General features: G+C 41.2%; 1 protein-coding gene across 1 annotated transcript in view; it reads right to left on the bottom strand.

Moving 5' to 3' along the window:
* LOC103352162 (disintegrin and metalloproteinase domain-containing protein 32) overlaps positions 1 to 21,578 on the bottom strand; it is a 191,886-nt gene that overhangs the window by 169,156 nt on the left and 1,152 nt on the right. The window lies entirely within an intron of this gene.

The following is a 21,578-nucleotide window of genomic DNA, read 5'->3' as shown; positions in this document are numbered from 1 at the left end:
AGATACGGATTTCAAAAAATTTATGATAAGAACATTTAGAAGTTCTCAAAAGCAAATCCTTGAACTACAGAAATCCTTAATGGACAAGATTGAAAATCTCTCTCGTGAAAATGAAATTTTAAGGAAGAGTCAAAATGAAACTCAGAAACTAGTAGAACAGGAAAGTGTAATAGTGAAGAGAAATCAAAATGAAATGAAGAGCTCAATAGATCAAATGACAAACACATTAGAAAGCCTTAAAAACAGAATGGGTGAAGCAGAAGAGAGAATATCGGACTTAGAAGATAGAGCACAGGAAAACATACAGTCAAACCAAAGAAAAGAAGAGGAAATTAGAAACCTTAAAAATATTGTTGGGAATCTACAGGATACTATTAAAAAAACCAACATTCGAGTTCTAGGAGTTCCTGAAGGCATGGAGAGAGAGAAAGGATTGGAAGGCCTTTTTAGTGAGATACTAGCAGAGAACTTTCCAGGTTTGGAGAAGGACAGAGATATCCTAGTACAGGAAGCTCATAGAACCCCCAATAAACATGACCAAAAGAGATCCTCACCACGACACGTGGTAATTAAACTTACCACAGTGAAACATAAAGAAAAGATCCTAAAATGTGCAAGAGAGAAACGTCAGATTACTCTCAGAGGATCTCCAATCAGACTCACAGCTGACTTCTCATCAGAAACCCTACAAGCTAGGAGGGAATGGCGAGACATAGCACAGGTGCTAAGAGAGAAAAATTGCCAGCCCAGAATATTATATCCTGCCAAGCTCTCGTTTGTGAATGAAGGTGAAATAAAGACCTTTCATAGCAAACAGAAATTGAAAGACTTTGTGGCCACTCATCCGGCCCTGCAAAAGATACTTAAAGATGTGCTACACTCAGAAACACAGAAACACGGCCATCAATATGAAAGAAGGGAAAGGAAGAACACCTACCAGTAAAAGAGCATGGGAAGCTCTAAGCATATACTAGAAAATATTTCCGGGAAAATGGCAAGGCAAAATCACTACGTATCAATAGTCACATTGAACATTAATGGTCTGAATTCTTCAGTTAAAAGACACCGTTTGGCTGACTGGCTCAAAGAACACAACCCAACTATTTGTTGCCTACAAGAAACACATCTCTCTAACAAAGAGGCATGCAGACTGAAAGTGAAAGGTTGGAAAAAGATATTCCATGCCAACAAAAACCAAAAAAAAAAAGCAGGTGTAGCCATATTAATATCAGACAAAATAAGCTTTAATACAAAAACTGTTAAGAGAGACAAAGAGGGACACCATAAATTGATTAAGGGTTCAATTCAACAGGAAGATGTAACTATTATAAATGTATATGCACCTAATTACAGGGCACCGGTCTATTTAAAAGATATGTTAAGGGACTTAAAGGGAGATTTAGATTCCAATACAATAGTACTGGGGGACTTCAATACTCCACTCTCAGAAATAGACAGATCATCTGGACAGAAGATCAACAAGGAAACAGCAGATTTAATCGACACTATTGTGTCGCTCCCCCTCTTCGTGGAGGAACGACACAGGACCCTGCGCTGTTCTTTCGTCTGCTCGGCCCTCCCTGGGTTTGCTGCGGGTTCTTCCCGGGTTGGCTACCGACCCTTCCACCTCCGTGGAAGGGCGGTTCCCCCTGCCACATTCCCCACTTCCGTGGGGGAGCGGCACACCGCCGGCCGGCTCTCTCGGGGGCTGCACAGGTGTTCCCCTTAGATGTTCCCCTTAGATGTTCCTGGTGCATGCCGTCTCTCTCCTCCTTTATAGCCCTCCTCCGCCAATCCCAACTCGGCTGCCCACACGCCGAGTACGCTGCTCTCCTCCAATCAGGAGCAAGTCCTACAGTTTATTGGCTGAACTGGAGGCAGCTGTGTAGAAGCTGTTTTCTTCTCTCCCAGCGCCATATTGTGGGAGAGCAGATGCATAGAATAAGTCTTAATTCCAGTAACTTAGTCTAGTCCGAGTTGCTCCCCACAGATCCCCCTTTCTTTTTATTTTTTGGCGTTGATACGTGCCTGTCTTCGGTGTCCCGCGGCACACACTCTGCTCTGCTTGCTAGAGTAGCCACAGGTTCTTACAAGTCCTATCAATCAGGCAAACCGAATCTGGGTCCTCTCTTCGCCATGTTGTGAGGAGGTTTTTAGGCGCTGATGCGTGCCTGTGCTCGGTGCCCCACAGCGCATGCTCTGCTCTGCCTGCAGGTGCTTACAAGTCCTATCAGGCAAACCGAACCCAAGCCTTCTCATTGCCATATTGTGGGGAAACTTATTGGTGTTGATTCGTGCCTATCTTCGGTGACCTGCAGCTCATACTCTGGTCGAGCTGCCTGCTGGTGCTTACCACCTTACTAATCAGGCATACCGAATCCAAGCCTTCTCATTGCGGTATTGTGGGGAGACTATTGATGTTAATAACGTGCCTGTCTTCGGTGACCTGCGGCGCATAAGCTGCTAGCCGCCCACAGGTGCTCATCGCCTCACTAATCAGGCAGACCGAATCCAAGCTCTCTCATTGCCATGTTGAGGGGAGGCTTTATTTTTCTCTATATCTCCGGGCATTCCTATCTCTCCCATTTTACGTCCGTCTACCAACATTTCTATTTCTCTCATTTTACTTCTAAACTTCTGTTTCTCTTATCCCTGCGGCTTCCCGGCGCCCGCCCCGAGGCTGCTTCTCGGTGGCTTCCCGGCTGAGCCGCTTCAGCCCGCTTCTCTTATCTGCGCGGCTTCGCGGCTCTGCGCAGCTCGGCTTCATGCGCACACTCCGCGGTCTCGCACTAGCCCAGCGTTCCCTATCTACTTGTGCCCTGCACGCTCTCTCTGCGCACGGCAGCCTCCATGAGTCACACAGCGTAGCTTACGTCTCCGCCACTAGCATTCAATCTAAGTTCCCTGGGCTAACCTGGCGAATTCAACCCAGCTCACGTTTCCGCCCCACGGTTTGGCTTCCCGTCCTCTGCTCCCCGGGCTAATCAGACGGATCCCAACCTGGCTTATGTTTCCGCTTCTGGTTTCAACTCTTCGCCCCCCATTCCCGGGCTAACTTGAGAATCCCAAAGTGGCTTTCGTCTCCGCCTCGGCCTGCCCCTGCAGCTTCAATTTCCCTAACATTTTTCTCTACCTGGTATGTTTCCCTAAGTTTTCTTCCAACAATACTCCTCCCTCATTTCTCCTGGCTTCTCCCCACAGTCCGTATCCAAGTCTGCTTGTTCTAGCTTTCACTTTCGCTTTCGACCTTAGAGATTTCTCCCAGCTTCCCCCCGTAGTCCGTATCCGAGTCTATGCCTAGGCTTTCAATAGCTTCTTCCGGCACCTTTTTCGTCTGACTTTTCCCTAGGCTGTTTGCTAGTCTCTCTCTCCGATATTTTCCCATTTCTTCCCATTTCTTCCCTCCTAAGTTTCCTATCCGAGTCACGGCACCATTATGTCGCTCCCCCTCTTCGTGGAGGAACGACACAGGACCCTGCGCTGTTCTTTCGTCTGCTCGGCCCTCCCCGGGTTTGCTGCGGGTTCTTCCCGGGTTGGCTACCGACCCTTCCACCTCCGTGGAAGGGCGGTTCCCCCTGCCACATTCCCCACTTCCGCGGGGGAGCGGCACACCACTAGCCGGCTCTCTCGGGGGCTGCACAGGTGTTCCCCTTAGATGTTCCCCTTAGATGTTCCTGGTGCATGCCGTCTCTCTCCTCCTTTATAGTCCTCCTCCGCCAATCCCACACGCCGAGTACGCTGCTCTCCTCCAATCAGGAGCAAGTCCTACAGTTTATTGGCTGAACTGGAGGCAGCTGTGTAGAAGCTGTTTTCTTCTCTCCCAGCGCCATATTGTGGGAGAGCAGATGCATAGAATGTCTTAATTCCAGTAACTTAGTCTAGTCCGAGTTGCTCCCCACACTATTGCCCTAATGGATCTAACAGATATCTACAGAACTTTCAACCCTACATCTACAGACTTCACATTCTTCTCAGCAGTGCATGGAACCTTCTCTAGGATTGATCACATACCAGGCCATAAAGCAAGTCTCAGCAAATTTAAAAGAATTAGAATCATACCATGCAGCTTCTCAGACCACAGCGGAATGAAGCTGGAAATTAGAAACTCAGGAAACCCCAGAAAGTATGCAAACACATGGAGACTGAACAACATGCTCCTGAATGAACACTGGGTCATTCAAGAAATCAAAAGAGAAATCAAAAACTTTCTGGAAGTAAATGAAGACAACAACACAACATATCAAAACTTATGGGATACAGCAAAAGCAGTATTGAGAGGCAAATTTATAGCAAAAGGTGCCTATATCAAGAAATTGGAAAGGTACCAAATAAATGAGCTTTCAGCGCATCTCAAGGACCTAGAAAAACTGCAGCAAACCAAACCCAAATCTAGTAGGAGAAGAGAAATAATTAAAACCAGAGAAGAAATTAACAGGATTGAATCCAAAAAAACACTACAATAAATGAGTTGCCTGACACTATAACTGAGAAACCTATCTCTGTTGATCCTGTACCCTAGTCCTCCACTATTGAAAAATCTCAATACTGGAAGAATAAATATTTTTGCATCTCAGCTCAGATACTGGTACACCTAACACTGATGCAGAAAGAATCAGTCTTCTTTAGGAAGACATTTTAAAATAGAGGAAGTCATTATATTTTATTCAGGTTTGATCTGAGGGGTCCCTGTGAAGAGGCAGGGGCGTAGATTTAATTTCCCTTTGGTAACTAACACAACTAACACCTGGTGGGAAGGTAAGGGCCAGAGATGTTTTTTCTTCTACTACAGTTAAGTATCTGTCTGGAATCACCAGCTCTCTACCCAGTTTATATCCATCTCTCTCTTTCTCTCTCTCTTGCACACACACACACACACACACACACACATTTTTCTTTAAGTAGTCATCTGGATGTCTGCAAGGTACAGTGCTGATAGGGGCAGGATACATTATTTAACTCTAAACTGAGCATAATGAATATGAAGAGTTACAAAGAGTGTAGAGAGGCCTGCAGTACTAGCTCCATGTGGGAGCCACTTAGAGTCTCAGCTGCTCCACTTCTGAGTTAGCTCCCTGCATGGCCAGGGAAAATAGTGGAGGATGGCCCAACTTCTTGGGCCCTTGCAACCGCGTGGGAGACCTGGAGGAAGCTCCTGGCTCCTGGCTTTGGATCGGCCCAGCTCCAGCTATTGTGGCTATTTGCGGAATGAACCAGTGGATAGAAGCTCTCTGTCTCTGTCTCTCTCTCCCTCTCTGTCTCTCTGTCTCTCTCTCTCTCTCTCTCTCCCTCTCTATGTAGAGACCCCTCAAAAGATGATCAAACAATTCAAGTGACCCTTAACTCTAAATAGCTGAGGTAGTTATAAAATAATATGCAGAGACTAACATTTTGTTAAAATATATTTTAGTTGCCTATTTAAACAAGCCATATAACTTAAAGTTTAACAGCAAGGAAATAAAATACTTCCATTTTATAGGTGAAAAATTTGAGGCTCAGGAGTATAAGCTACTTATTTAACTTTATCATTATCAAGGATAGGTGTGCAACACAGATAAGTGTGACTATGAAACCCGTAGAGTTTCCTTGAATCAAAACCATATTCAACTGATATTCGGATAAGATGCTCAGGTTGAGAGGAAGGAAATGACAGTGATATGAAAAATACCTAACCCTGAGCCTATAGACTCAAAAGATTCCAGGAACACCATTACTACATAATTTCTCCTCCACAACTTTCAGCAGATCCTTCCATTATTTAAAAATGAAACTTATGAGAATAGTGTATTTCACCAGGTCTCAGGCTCCCATTGTGCGAAATTCAAGGAAGGGGATGAACTCGAATGTCAAGAAAATCATCAGCAAACCAGAATAGAAAAAAGGAAGAAAAACAGAAATTTTCAAATCAGTTCTCCTCATCTTTTTTTCTACCAACAACCACTTACTTCTTGCAAACTTGACAAAAGAGACGAGAAAAATTCTCTTAGAAGCTGGTGTATCTGAGCTTGGGGGCAACAAGAATGGTGATAGGACTCTCTGAAAGTGGCCTGTGCGTGAGAACCTGCAAACTCCAAGCCTGGAAAGTCAGCATTTCTTCAGAGTCAGAAGGAAACTCAGACTGAGGAGATTAACTCAGGGCCTAGAGCCTTGGCCTAGGAAGAGTTTTATTGTGGATTTGAAACTTCTTGAGATCCGAAGTCCAGGAACTCTGGGTATTTACTCGAGCATAGGAGCTGAATCAATCACTCTAGGACTCTGGGGATTTCCTTGTAAAATCATTTCAGGGCACAGGAGACTACAGAGAGAGTTTGAGGTCCTGTCCCAGGAGCCTGATTAGAAATCTGGGCAATTAGTAGAACAAAACTCTTTAACTTTGGTTACTGACTAAAAGAGTTGCTTGAATCTTAAAAACTGAAATGTTTGTCAACAAATCTAAGAATGCAGAAGAAACATGTAAAATAAAATAATTATTTTATTCTAAAAAAAAAAAAAAACACTACAAAAAATCAGCCAAGCGAGAAGCTGGTTTTTTGAAAAAATAAACAAAATTGACACCCCATTGGCCCAACTAACTAAAAAAAGAAGAGAAAAGACCCAAATCAATAAAATCAGAGATGAAAAAGGAAACGTAACAACAGACACCACAGAAATAAAAAGAATCATCAGAAATTACTACAAGGACCTGTATACCAGCAAACAGGAAAACCTATCAGAAATGGATAGATCCCTGGACACATGCAATCTACCAAAATTGAACCATGAAGACATAGAAAACCTAAATAGACCCATAACTGAAACAGAAATTGAAACAGTAATAAAGGCCCTCCCAACAAAGAAAAGCCCAGGACCAGATGGATTCACTGCTGAATTCTACCAAACATTTAAAGAAGAACTAATCCCATTTCTACTCAAACTATTCAGAACAATCGAAAAAGAGGGAATCCTCCCAAATTCTTTCTATGAAGCCAGCATCACCTTAATCCCTAAGCCAGAGAAAGATGCAGCACTGAAAGAAAATTACAGACCAATATCCCTGATGAACATAGACGCAAAAATCCTCAATAAAATTCTGGCCAATAGAATGCAACAACACATCAGAAAGATCATCCACCCAGACCAAGTGGGATTCATCCCTGGTATGCAGGGATGGTTCAACATTCGCAAATCAATCAATGTGATTCACCACATTAACAGACTGCAAAAGAAAAAACCATATGATTATCTCAATTGATGCAGAGAAAGCATTCGATAAAATTCAACACCCTTTCATGATGAGAACTCTAAGCAAATTGGGTATAGAAGGAACATTCCTCAATATAATCAAAGCAATTTATAAAAAACCCACAGCCAGCATCCTATTGAATGGGGAAAAGTTGGAAGCATTTCCACTGAAATCTGGCACCAGGCAGGGATGCCCACTCTCACCACTGCTATTTAACATAGTTCTGGAAGTTTTATCCAGAGCCATCAGACAAGAAAAAGAAATCAAAGGAATACAAATCGAGAAGGAAGAACTCAAACTATCCCTCTTTGCAGACGATATGATTCTGTACTTAGAGGATCCAAAGAACTCTACTAAGAGACTATTGGAACTCATAGAGGAGTTTGGCAAAGTGGCAGGATATAAAATCAATGAACAAAAAGCAACAGCCATTATATATACAAGCAATGTCACGGCTGAGAAAGAACTGCTAAGATCAATCCCATTCACAATAGCTACAAAAACAATCAAATACCTTGGAATAAACTTAACCAAGTACGTTAAAGATCTCTACGATGAGAATTACAAAATCTTAAAGAAAATAGAAGAGGATACCAAAAAATGGAAAAATCTTCCATGCTCATGGATTGGAAGAATCAACATCATCAAAATCTCCATTCTCCCAAAAGCAATTTATAGATTCAATGCAATACCAATCAAGATACCAAAGACATTCTTCTCAGATCTAGAAAAAATGATGCTGAAATTCATATGGAGGCACAAGAGACCTCGAATAGCTAAAGCAATCTTGTACAACAAAAACAAAGCCGGAGGCATCACAAGACCAGATTTCAGGACATACTACAGGGCAGTTGTAATCAAAACAGCATGGTACTGGTACAGAAACAGATGGATAGACCAATGGAACAGAATTGAAACACCAGAAATCAACCCAAACATCTACAGCCAACTTATATTTGACCAAGGATCTAAAACTAATTCCTGGAGCAAGGACAGTCTATTCAATAAATGGTGCTGGGAAAACTGGATTTCCACGTGCAGAAGCATGAAGCAAGACCCCTACCTTACACCTTACACAAAAATCCACTCAACATGGATTAAAGACCTAAATCTATGACCTAACACCATTAAGTTATTAGAGAACATTGTAGAAAACCTTCAAGATATTGGCACAGGCAAAGAATTTCTGGAAAAGACCCATGAGGCACAGGGAGTCAAAGCCAAAATCAACTATTGGGATTGCATCAAATTGAGAAGTTTCTGTACTGCAAAAGAAACAGTCAGGAGAGTGAAGAGACAACCGACAGAATGAGAAAAATATTTGCAAACTATGCAACAGATAAAGGGTTAATAACCAGAATCTACAAAGAGATCAAGAAACTCCACAAAAACAAAACCAACAACCCACTTAAGAGATGGGCCAAGGACCTCAATAGACATTTTTCAAAAGAGGACATCCAAATGGCCAACAGGCACATGAAAAAATGTTCAAGGTTGCTAGCAATCAGGGAAATGCAAATCAAAAGCACAATGAGGTTTCACCTCACCCCGGTGAGAATGGCTCACATACAGAAATCTACCAACAACAGATGCTGGCGAGGATGTGGGGAAAAAGGGACACTAACCCACTGTTGGTGGGAATGCAAACTGGTCAAGCCACTATGGAAGTCAGTCTGCAGATTCCTCAGAAACCTGAATATAACCCTACCATTCGACCCAGCCATCCCACTCCTTGGAATTTACCCTAAGGAGTTTAAATTGACAAACAAAAAAGCAGTCTGCACCCTAATGTTTATTGCAGCACAATTCACAATAGCCAAGACCTGGAACCAACCTAAATGCCCATCAACGATAGACTGGATAAAGAAATTATGGGATATGTATTCTTTAGAATACTATACCGCAGTAAGAAACAACGAAATCCAGTCATTTGCAACAAAATGGAGGAATCTGGAACACATCATGCTGAGTGAAGTAAGCCAGTCCCAAAGGGAAAAATACCATATGTTCTCCCTGATCGGTGACAACTGACTGAACACCAAAAAGGAAACCTCCTGAAGTGAAATGGACACTATGAGAAATGGTGAAATGGTGACTTGATCAGCATAGCCCTCACTGTTAATGAACAACTTAATACATTATCCCTCTTAGTATTTTTTTGTCTGTTCTACTTAATATGACTGGTTTAATTCTTTAATTATCTCACAGTTAATCTTAAGTGTTGAAAATTAACTGAAAAGTGATCCCTGTTAAACATAAGAGTGGGAATAAGAGAGGGAAGAGATGTATAATTTGGGACATGCTCAAGCTGACTTGCCCCAAATGGTAGAGTTAGAAACATACCAGGGGATTCCAATTCAATCCCATCAAGGTGGCATGTACCAATGCCATCTCACTAGTCCAAGTGATCAATTTCAGTTCACAATTGATCATAATGAAAGGACTAAGAGTCAAAGGGAGCACATAAACATGTCTAGTACCTGCTAACACTAACCGATAGAATAAATAAAGGGGAGAGTGATCCAACATGGGAAGTGAGATACTCAGCAGACTCATAGAATGGCGGATGTCCTAAATAGCACTCTGGCCTCAGAATCAGCCCTAAAGGCATTCGGATCTGGCTGAAAATCCATGAGAGTATTTCAGGCATGGAAAGCCAAGACACTCTGGCAAAAAGATCTCTGTGAGTGAGATCCCAGTGGAAAGAACAGGTCTTCAAAGAAGGAGGTACCTTTCTCTGAAAGGAGGAGAGAACCTCCACTTTGACTATGACCTTGTCTAAACAAGATAAGAGTCGGAGAACTCAAGGGGCTTCCATAGCCTTGGAAACTCATGACTGGTGCATAGGGAGATTACTGATGTCATAGACAGGAGTGTCAATTTGTAAAGTCAACAACAGGAGGCACGGTGCACTTACTCCTCATGTAGGATCTCTGTCCTTAATGTGCTGTACATTGAGGCTTAATGCTATAACGAGTACTCAAACAGTATATTTCACTTTGTGTTTCTATGGGGGTGCAAATGGTTGAAATCTTTACTTAATGTATACTAAATTGATCTTCTGTAAAAAGAAAAAAAAAGAAAAGAAATTATCAATTCCCAACTTGACTCTCACTGGGATTAAACATGACAATAGGTCTGATCTGATTTCATCATCATTTAAAAAAATCATCTATTATTTTTCACTTTATGTTTCTGTGTGGGAGCAAGCTGTTGAAATCCTTACTTAAGGTATACTAAGCTGATCTTCTGTATATTAAGATAATCGAAAATGAATCTTGATGTGAATGGAAGGGGAGAGGGAATGGGAAAGGGGAGGGTTGTGGGTGGGAGGGTCGTTATGGGGGGGAAGCCATTGTAATCCATAAGCCGTACTTTGGAAATTTATATTCATTAAATAAAAGATAAAACAAGAAATTATGCCATTGTAAAAATTAAAAGAGTGAGGGTAGAACCTCAGTTTTCCTCAGGGAAAAAGAGTAGGATAGAAACCATCATTATGTGCATAAAACTATACATATGAAACACTTGAACTATGTTCCCATCATATAAATGTAAAAATCAAGTGATCGCTGTTAAATATAAGAGTGGGAATAAGAGAGGGAAGAGATGTGCAATTCGGGACATGCTCAAGCTGACTTACCTCAAACATACCAGGGGATTCCAATTCAATCCCATCAAGGTGGCATGTACCAATGCCATCTCACTAGTCCAAGTGATCAATTTCTGTTCACAATTGATCATAATGATAGGACTAAGAACCAAAGGGATCACATAAACAAGACTAGTGTCTGCAAATACTAGCTGATAGAATGAAAAAGGAAGAGAACGATCCAACATGGGACGTGAGATACACAGCAGACCCATAGAATGGCAGATGTCCTAAACAGCACTCTGGCCTCAGAATCAGCCCTTAAGGCATGCGGACCCGGCTGAAAAGCTCATGAGAGTATTTCAGGCATGGAAAGCCAAGACACTCTGGGGAAAAAAAAAAAAAAAACCTAAATGAAAGATCTCTGCGAGTGAGATCCCAGTGGAAGAACGGGTCATCAAAGAAGGAGGTAGCTTTCACTGAGGGAGGAGAGAACTTCCACTTTGACCATGGCCTTGTCTAAATATGATCAGAGTCAGTGAACTCAGGGGGCGTCCATAGCCTTGGCAACTCATGACAAGAGCCTAGGGTGATTACTGAGGCCATAAACAAGAGTGTCAATTTGTTAAGTCAACAACAGGAGTCACTGTGCACTTACTCCTCATGTAGGATCTCTGTCCTTAGTGTGCTCTACATTGAGATTTAATGTTATAACTAGTACTCAAACACTATTTTTCACTTTATGTTTCTGTGTGGGAGCAGACTGTTGAAATCTTTACTTAATGTATGCTAAATTGATCTTCTGTATATAAAGAGAAATGAAAATGAATCTTGATGTGAATGGAAGGGGAGAGGGAGTGGGAAAGGGGAGGATTGTGGGTGGGAGGGACGTTATGGGGGGGGAAGCCATTGTAATCTATAAGCTGTACTTTGGAAATTTATATTCATTAAATAAAAGTTAAAAAAATCAATTAAAATTCAATTAAACAATATAAAAAGAATACCAGCTTGGTTACTACAAGGAATAAAGTGACTGATAAAAGAATTACCCCACATTAAATAAAAAGCAAAGATGTATCAAATTTTTTAAAAAAGTATAAAGATCTATTTTCAGTATACTTAATGATTATTAGCTGACCTTACTCTAAGTAAAAGAGTTCAACAAATAGTATGAAGAGAAAAAAATGGTAAAAGGCTCAATATCCACAAATGGTTTTAAAAAAAGTACTTAAAAGATAAATGTGTGAGGAACCATCGATTCCAATCTTTTTTTTTTTTTTTTTTACAGGCAGAGTGGACAGTGAGAGAGAGAGAGACAGAGAGAAAGGTCTTCCTTTGCCGTTGGTTCACTCTCCAATGGCCGCCGCGGCTGGCGCGCTGCGGCCGGCGCAGCGCGCTGATCCGATGGCAGGAGCCAGGAGCCAGGTGCTTTTCCTGGTCTCCCATGGGGTGCAGGGCCCAAGCACCTGGGCCATCCTCCACTGCACTCCCTGGCCACAGCAGAGAGCTGGCCTGGAAGAGGGGCAACCGGGACAGAATCCGGCGCCCCGACCGGGACTAGAACCCTGTGTGCCGGCGCCGCTAGGCGGAGGATTAGCCTAGTGAGCCGCGGCGCCGGCCCCGATTCCAATCTTTTTAGAACAGCCAATTTGGATTTCCCCATAGAAGCCCTGAGTAAAAAATTACAGTGGGAAACAAACTGATTGATGTCTTAATAGACCCTGGACACTCCTATTTAAAGTAAAACATTAATCTTATTTTAAGGACTTTCAGTCTATTATAATCATAGGACTATCTGGGTAGATAAAACATTGACCATTCTTAGAACCATTAAAATGCAAACTTGGGGACTGTGCAGAAAGGATCTTTTGGCAAATGCCAGAATATCCTAAACCTCTCCTCTGCTGAGACCTCCAATTCAAATTTAAATGCTCAACTAACTTTTTCATCAGGACAAGTCAACATTAATATTTCCTGAGAATAGGCTTGGAACATTCTGATAGTCCTCACAGGAATGCTTGCCAAAGAAGAGGACTTCTTTCCCCAAAAATGTTAAGGGAGATCTAGACTACTCCTATTCAGGTTGATCTTATCTATGGACCAGCCCTTGACAGAGCCAAACCTGAAACTCTTCACGGACAGAGGCAGAATCATGAATCATGGTAAATGTCATGCCAGGGATGGGATAATAACTTTCTAGGAGGCCCTTGAGGTCAGAGTCCTACTACCAAGGAATTCAACACAAAAACAAACATCATTGCCCTTACTTAAGCTTTCCCTCTGGTGAATATCTACGTCAACTCAAGGCAAGCTTTTTCATTCTCTCTCTCTCTCTCTCTCTCTCTCTCTCTCTCTCTCTGTGTGTGTGTGTGTGTGTGTGTGTGTGTCTTTCTCTCTGACCTATCTCTCCCTTTCAATTAGAGTTAAAATAGCAAATCTATAAAGCATACAATAAAATAATATATTTAGGGCAAAGAGGAAGCTATAAGCTACACTGGAAAAAGACACATTAATAGGGACAAATAAGTTAATCAGTTTGACAGGTGTAGTCTCATCAATTACTGTAAATGGCACATTTTAACAATAGAATACTTTTTAAATGTTTCAGAAAAGCATCTAAACTAGTAATCTGTAACTATGTAAGCCTGCATTCAAAAAAGAATATAAGAAATGGGGCCGGCACCTTGGCTCTCTTGGTTAATCCTCCGCCTGCAGCACCGGCATCCCATGTGGGCGCAGGGTTCTAGTCCCGGTTGCTCCTCTTCCAGTCCAGCTCTCTGCTGTTACCCAGGAAGGCAGTGGAGAATGGCCCAAGTGCTTGGGCCCTGCACCCGCATGGGAGACCAGGAGGAAGCACCTGGCTATTGGCTTCAGATCGGCGCAGCGCCGGCCATGGCAGCCATTTGAGGAGTGAACCAGAAAGGAAGACCTTTTTCTCTGTCTCTCTTTCTTACTGTCTAACTCTATCTGTCAAATAAATAAAAAAAAATTTAAAAAAGAATATAAGAAATGAATCATGTGTAGGCATTTAACAGAAAATATTTATAACATACAGACACTAACAAAAATTGTTTTACTTTAGGAAAGTCAAACTAGAATTAAAAATGAGTGTATTCAAGAATCAATATTGAGCAAAGCAGTAGATAATCATATTTTAAATCTTAATAAATGTTCATTGAATGTAAAAATGTTAATTGTAATCATGACTAATTAAGATTTAAGTCCTGTAGATAAAAGCCTGGAAGCTAAAAGCCAAATGACAGTTCTATGAATTATTAAGATTTAAGTGTTATGTTAAATTGTTTAAATCTTTCTGTCTGTTGTTTAGGAAAAGATTGAAACTGCAGATAGGATTTAGACATTCGAAATTAATTATACGAAGGCGTGCTAATATAATCCACACTGAGGTTACTCCCATCTCTCTCCATTTATTGGCTTCAGTAACCTTTCTCACTGACATTCCATGCAATAAAGATCATTCTGAAGATAAATTATATGAAAATTGTAGCGATTGTTAGGTCAATAAAGCACAGCAACAGTTTCAAGTTATTTAAATGAATAATTATCCTAAAATGTTTGAATATAAATGAATAATTACACTAAAATATTTTCCTTGTGCACAAAGAAAGGAGGCTAACAAATGAGTCAACATTCCAAATTAAACCATTCCAATTAAGGTGTAGATTTTCCATCATCTGTCATTTAATATAGCTGAACAAGAATTCTAGGAGAGGTTAATAATGATAACATGGTTTCAGGATAAGAGAAAATATAATCAGGAAGAAATGAGGGAAGTTACATCACAGATTTACCTGAGTGTACGTTACTTGTGTGTCTGCACACGTGCATGCATATCCATCCACCTCTGTGTTTGTGATTTTGTTTGGCTACTCCTGTGTGTATGATGATCTAAGTTCATCATTCATTCAACAAATATTTACATATCCCTTCCCAAAACACAAACATTATGCTACTTTCTGGTGATACAATGCCGAGCTTTTATTTTCTGAGGTGGGTGAGAGAATATTTATTAGACATGCCCAGGGTGAGGAAAAGAACACTGAGCTATTCTGTGTTCAAGCATTGTGTGAAAACCCATTTACTCACAATAGCAAGAGAGAATAAACAAAAATCAAAATGTTAGTTTTGTGAAGCTAACTCCAATATTAAAGTGTGAAGAAAAGTTCATAGTAAGAAGAGACTGAAGGATAAGAGATGTAATCGTTTTAATTGAAGACGGAATATCTGCAATAAATGAAGTCATACAATTTGGTGTGCTGCCCAGAGAGTTTGCCCTGGAAATTTGGGGGTGTTGTGGAATAGTAGTGAGCCAATAAAGAATATCATCACTCCTCTGTACACATAAATAAGGACTTCAAGTCATATGGCCAGAGTAGAAACCTATAAAATATTTACGCAGAAACATCTATAACTCTGTAGGTTGGGAAACTATATACTTATTTAGATTATTATACAGAGGTATGCACCATTCAGGGAATGGAATTTGACCTAGTGAGTACCACTACATAATAATGAGAAGCTAGAGAAAGCATATAATTCCTAATCTCTAATAAAGCTTTTTCTTTAGCCAGTTCTCCTCAACTGAGGAAGAGGCCTTCACTCAGTCATCCATGAGGGCACAATTGTCTTTCTACTTGTAGAGACTCCAAATAAAGAAGTAAATTTGCACTTCTGTTACTCCAAGATGAAAATACAGAAAGATTCTGCTTACGAATCAGCACCTTAAATATGTCATCAATCATTTAACCCATTGCTCCCAACCACAATCTCTCAATGCACCATTAAATAAACTGAAGGAATAAATAAAGAGATTTATTTTTAAAAATGACTCACTAGTGACTAGATTGGCAAATTCTAACATGTTGCTTTAGATTTAGAATTCTACCATGGAAGGGTACAAATAAAACTTAATTGATTATCTTGATTTTTAAATAGCACAGATTGTATGAAATACATCCTAATTTATTGACTTGCTAGTAATAGCTTGGCTGTTGCTTTCTGATCTGTATCTAAATGAGAATAGAAATCATGCTTTCAAATCAATATTAACAAATAAAGGATGATAAAAGTAAATATTTGACAATGATAACATGCAATAACTTTCATAACACTAGTGATTATTACTAAATATTTTTATTGCTAAATTAGAGTATGCAAATAAGTAAGATTTTTGTTTACCAATACACTCAGCCCATGAACCAGTTAAATACCAAACTCCCAACTAGGAAGGGCAAGGAAAAGATTGGTCTTTCTCCTGATCACTTCCTGGTACAGAATATATGTTTCATTTTGATTGTCTGATTCTGGTTTATCATGTTCTAACCTGATGTTTTACCCATTAAGAAACAAATGACTACAGGTTGTGACTTCAAAGCTGCACTGACTTCTACATAAGAAAGAACAGTGGGCTGGCAGAATAAGTTACCTCTTGTATTCCATGCTAAGCAAAATAGTGAAAAAAAAGAAATAAAAGTATTTACTAAATTTTAAGGAAGAAAGAATTATCTCTATACTAAATTCAAAACAATTGAAAGGTAGAAAATCCTTTCAAACCCCTTCTATGATGTCAACATCACCTTAATTCCTAAACCAAAAAAAGATACAAAAGAGAAAGAGAATGATAGACCAATATCCCCAATGAACGTAGATGCAAAAATCCTCAACAAAATACTAGCTAAGGTCATTAACCAGCACCATGGGATTTATTCCTGGTACGCAGGCACGCTTCAACATTCAGAAACCAATAAATATATCACATTAACAAACAGAAGAACAAAAACTCTATGATTATCTCAATAGATGCAGAGAAAGTGATAAAAATCCCAACATCCTTTTATGATGAAAACCATAAGCAAGTTGGGTATAGAAGGAACAATACCTCAACATAATCAAGGCAAAAGTGGAAACATTTCCACTAAGATACAGAACCACAAAAAGATACCCACCATCACCACTGCTATTCAATATAGTTGCAGAAGTTTTAACCAGAGCCATTAGGCAAAAAAGGGGGAAAAAAGGAAAAGGAGCAAGTCAAACTACCCCTATTTGCAGATGACATGATTCTATATATGGGAGAATCGAAAGACTCTACTAAGAGACTATGGGAACTCATAAAAGAGTTTGGTAAAGTAACAGGACATAAAATTAACACAAAAAATCCATAGCCTTTTTATACACAGACATTTTCATGGCTGAGAAAGAACTTCTAAGATCAATTCCTTTAATAGCTTAAAAAAAAACTCGGAAAAAATTAACCAAGAAATTCTAGGATCTCTGCTACAAAAATTTCAAAACATTAAAGAAACAGAAGAAGACAGAAAAATGCAAAAATATTCCATGTTTGTGGATTGGAAGAATCAGCATCATGAAAATGTCCATGCTACCCAAAACAATTTACAGAATTGATGTTATCCCAATCAATATGCCAATGATATTCTTTCTCAGATCTAGAAAAAGTGGATGCTAAAATTCAAAAGAACCAAAAAAGCAAAAGCAATCTTATACAACAACAATGAAGCCAGAGGCATCACATTCTCAGATCTCAAGACATACTACAAGGCAGTTATAACCAAAACAGCCTGGTACTAGTAAATAAAACAGATTTGTAGACAAGTAGAACAGAACAGAAATTCCAGATATCAATCCATGCATATACAACCAACTTATTTTTGACAAAATGGCTAAAATCAATACCTAGATTAAGGACATTCTCTGCAACAGATGGTGCTGGGAAAACTAGATCTCATGTGCAAGAATATGAAATAAGACTCCAACCTTGGCCGGTGCCGTGGCACAGTAGGTTAATCCTCCGCCTGCAGCATCAGCATCCCATATGGGTGCCGGTTCTAGTCCCAGCTGCTCCTCTTCCAATCCAGCTCTCTGCTGTGGCCTGGGAAAGCATTGGAGGATGGCCTGAGTGCTTGGGCCCCTGCACCCATGTCAGAGACCTGGAAGATGCTCCTGGCTCCTGGTCAGATCAGCACAGCTCCAGCTGTTGTGGCCATTTGGGGAGTGAATCAATGGAAGGAAGACCTTTCTCTCTGTCTCTCCCTCTCACTGTCTGTAACTCTTTCAAATAAAATAAATAAAAATCTTTTTAAAAAAGTCTCCTACCTATACCTTTCACAAAAATTCACTCAAAATGGATCAAGGAACTGAACCTATGCATTGGCACCATCAAATATCTTGAGAATATTGGAAAAACTCTGCAAGACATTAGCATGGGCAAAAACTTCTTGAAAAAAAATATCTCAGAAGCACAGGCAACCAAAGTCAAACTTGAAAAATGGGATTAAAATAAGTTGAGAAGCTACTGCACTGGAAAAAAAGAATACTCAGCTATGTGAAGAGACAACTAACAAAATGGGAGAAAATATTTGCAAATTTGTAACTGATAAAGGATTAATATCCAGAATCTATAAACAGGTCACTAAACTCAAAAACAACAAAACAAACAATCCAGTTAAGAAATAGACAAGGCCGGCGCCGCGGCTCACTAGGCTAATCCTCCCCCTTGCAGCGCCGGCACACAGGGTTCTAGTCCCGGTCAGGGCGCCAGATTCTGTCCCGGTTGCTCCTCTTCCAGGCCAGCTCTCTGCTGTGGCCCGGGAGTACAGTGGAGGATGGCCCAAGTGCTTGGGCCCTGCATCTCATGGGAGACCAGGAGAAGCACCTGGCTCCTGCCTTCGGATCAGCGTGGTGTGCTGGCCGCAGCGTGCCGGCCGTGGCAGTCATTGGAAGGTAAACCAACGGCAAAGGAAGACCTTTCTCTCTGTCTCTCTCTCTCACTGTCCACTCTGCCTGTCAAAAAAAAAAAAAAAAAGAAAAGAAAAGAAATAGACAAAAGACTTGAACAGGCATTTTTCTTTTTTCCTCTTTTTCAGAGGAAAGCTTTATTGTCAGTTAGGAAAAGCCCGAAGGCCAGGGAGAGAGGGCAAGAGTAAGAGAGAGAGGAAGTCAAGAGAGAGACATCAAGTGAAAGAGAGCATAAATTTATCATTGTTCAGTAAATTACCTTATGATTATTGTAAGGCCACCACAAAACACACCAAACACCAGAGTTAAGGGAAAGGCTTATTTTCATGTGGGGGAAGCCTGACGGGCTGGGGGTAAGGGCAAGAGAGTAAGAGAGGAATCAGGAGGGCACTTGTATGGGAAGCAGGTCCTGTTATACCTTTGCAGGGGGACTGGGAAGTAGGAGCATATATTTCTGTACTATTTTATATCACCCTCCCCTGAGACCACAATGATTTCTGAATATTCTTTCCAATCAGATAGATCCCTGCCTTTGGGACCCAATATACTTTGGTAGCCCTTCACCACACCTCCATAAAAATACTGAGTGACTTTGTATCTAGTTAGGCTATTCTACATTTTCTGAGCTCCAATTCGATTATCATGCTGCTTCTCCTGACCAATCCCCATGTCCATCCTGGCCCCCTGTAGGACATTCTCATCACACATCACTTAGAGCACACCATCCATTTCACCTTCCCACATTTAAACATCACAAATTCTCATCTCACAGGAAATCTGGCTTTGCCTGCTCCCTGTCTTCCTCCCCCTATAACATTCTCCCAACCCCAAGTCTACGAGTCAAAACTAGAAGAGCATCATTCTTGGAAACCAGATCATTGACCCCTCTGACCACCAGTCTCACTTGGTAAATAATAATTTCTCTCCCCCAGCTAATGGCAAATACACATAACCAGTCCTGTTTCCAGGCTCCCTCATTCACTGTGTGTGTCCCTGACTCTTCTAAGCCCAACTCCCACTTCTGTGCAGACCATCCTCCTCCACAGTATAGCTTATCTCTTTGGAAACCTACCTCAAAAACTAGGATGACACAATGCCTTTTTCCAAATACAAGTTACTTACATAAATAAGAGATTTTCTTTCTTTGTGAGAGTAACATTTACCTCTGCTTCCCAACTAACTACACCAACACTTACATTCTTGTCTATCTCCTAATGCTAGTTTAGCCAAAATAACCAATCTACCACTTTCTCTATCCACAAGTATTCCCTGCAGAACATCTGTCACCCTAATGTTATTGGGTAACTTTAAGCCACAATTCATTTGTTGGGTTCTTGTCTTAAGTTTAGAGAAGCATTCTAAATTCAGATACAAACAAGATGGGCAACGTGGTAAAGTTCAGGATTTATTTGGGGAAGTGAGAGAAATACACAGGAATGTGAGAGCTTTATTAAGGGAAAGGGGCCCAAGAAGGTAAACCAGGAGTTCCATACCAGGCTCTTCCAGAGAGTGGACCAGAGACTGCAAGCAAGAGAGGGCACAGGGATAGGAGTGCACCTAGAGGTGGCACATGAAAGCAGGCACGAGAAGAGGGAAAAGATATATGAAAGCGCACAAAAGGTATATGAGAGAGCAGGGTGGGCCCAGCGTGCTCCACACCTCTTACTCATTTCTAATCGGGAAGTGGCTACATGGCCTAGTTGACAGGTGGACAGGTGGGTGGAAACAGCCGAGACCAAGTAGGGGCAAGAGGGTTGTGGTCTCCAGCTCATGAACCTAACCAATCTAATCCTATCTCCCTGGTCAGGTCCCATATCACTAACACTCCTCCTAGGCAGCTTGTGATTTGCTACCTGAGTGTGTACAGTGGTAAGAGGACTAGCTAATCCCTAATACCAGGCATTTTCTTTATTTTTTTAGAAATATATATTTATTTACTTGAAAGGCTGAGTTACGGAGAGAGAGGGAGAGAGAGGGAGAGAGAAGGAGGTAGGGGAGAGAGAGAGATGTCTTCCATCTGCTGGTTCATCCCCACATGGCTGAAAAAGCCCAAGCTGGGTCACACCAAAACTAGGAACCAAGAATTCCATTGAGGTCTCCCACATGGAAGGAGGGGAGCCAGTACTTCAGCCATCATCCAGTCATTTCTCAGGAGCATTAGCAGGGACCTGGATCAGAAGCAGAGGAGCCAGATTTGAACCGGTGCACATATGGGAACCCGGCATTGTAGGTGGTAGCTTAACTCTCTATGCCACAAAGCCATCCCTACTACTAGGACCTTTCTAAAGATATACAAAAAAAAGGAGTTCTCTGTTTATTTCTAAGGAAGAATGCTGTTTTTATGCAAACCAATACGGTCTTGTCCATGACGCTTCTCACGAGCTGACAGACAAGACACACAGAATTTGACAATGGATGTCTAACCCTTAGAGCAGCTGGTTTTGAAAATCACTCTGGCTACCTTGGTTTGGCCCCTTCCCACTCCCCTTATAATGGCTTTCTTCTTCAATCTCGAGAGCCATGCCTCCGTCAGTCGTGAGAGTGGTTTGTTCACTCAGTGGTCCAGAACCTCACGCAAACCATGCCAGCGACATCCTCCTACTGTGGGACATCTGGTACTGGCCACTGCCTTAAAACCGTCAGTTCCCGTGGGACTGGGGAGGGAAAGGAAAATCACCTCCCTGACTATGCAGCGTCTCAGCAGGAAGCATCCCCTGAGACTGCCTTCTCCCGTTTCCCGGTTCCTTCCCTTTCTCAGGAACATATTTTGCATGAAATACCCCAAGTCGTTTTACTTTCCATTCCTTTCTTTACATACAAAAATGCTGGACTGTTACGACTTGTTAGGTTATAGGGGATACAAATGATTAACTCTGCACCTGCTAAAAATGGGTTCAAGCGAAATGACCTGAAGATAAATACTGTGGTATTTAGTTGCCGAAGATTCTGCTCATTTGACTCTAACTTTTACAGCTCCTTGCCAGAGATATC

This window comes from Oryctolagus cuniculus, chromosome 2 (genome assembly GCF_051225735.1).
Source record: "Oryctolagus cuniculus isolate XC-2025 breed Fujian yellow rabbit chromosome 2, ASM5122573v1, whole genome shotgun sequence".
NCBI classification, from domain to species: Eukaryota; Metazoa; Chordata; class Mammalia; order Lagomorpha; family Leporidae; genus Oryctolagus; species Oryctolagus cuniculus.
Note: the sequence above shows the minus strand (reverse complement) of the source record. Positions and strands in the feature narration are given on the sequence as shown.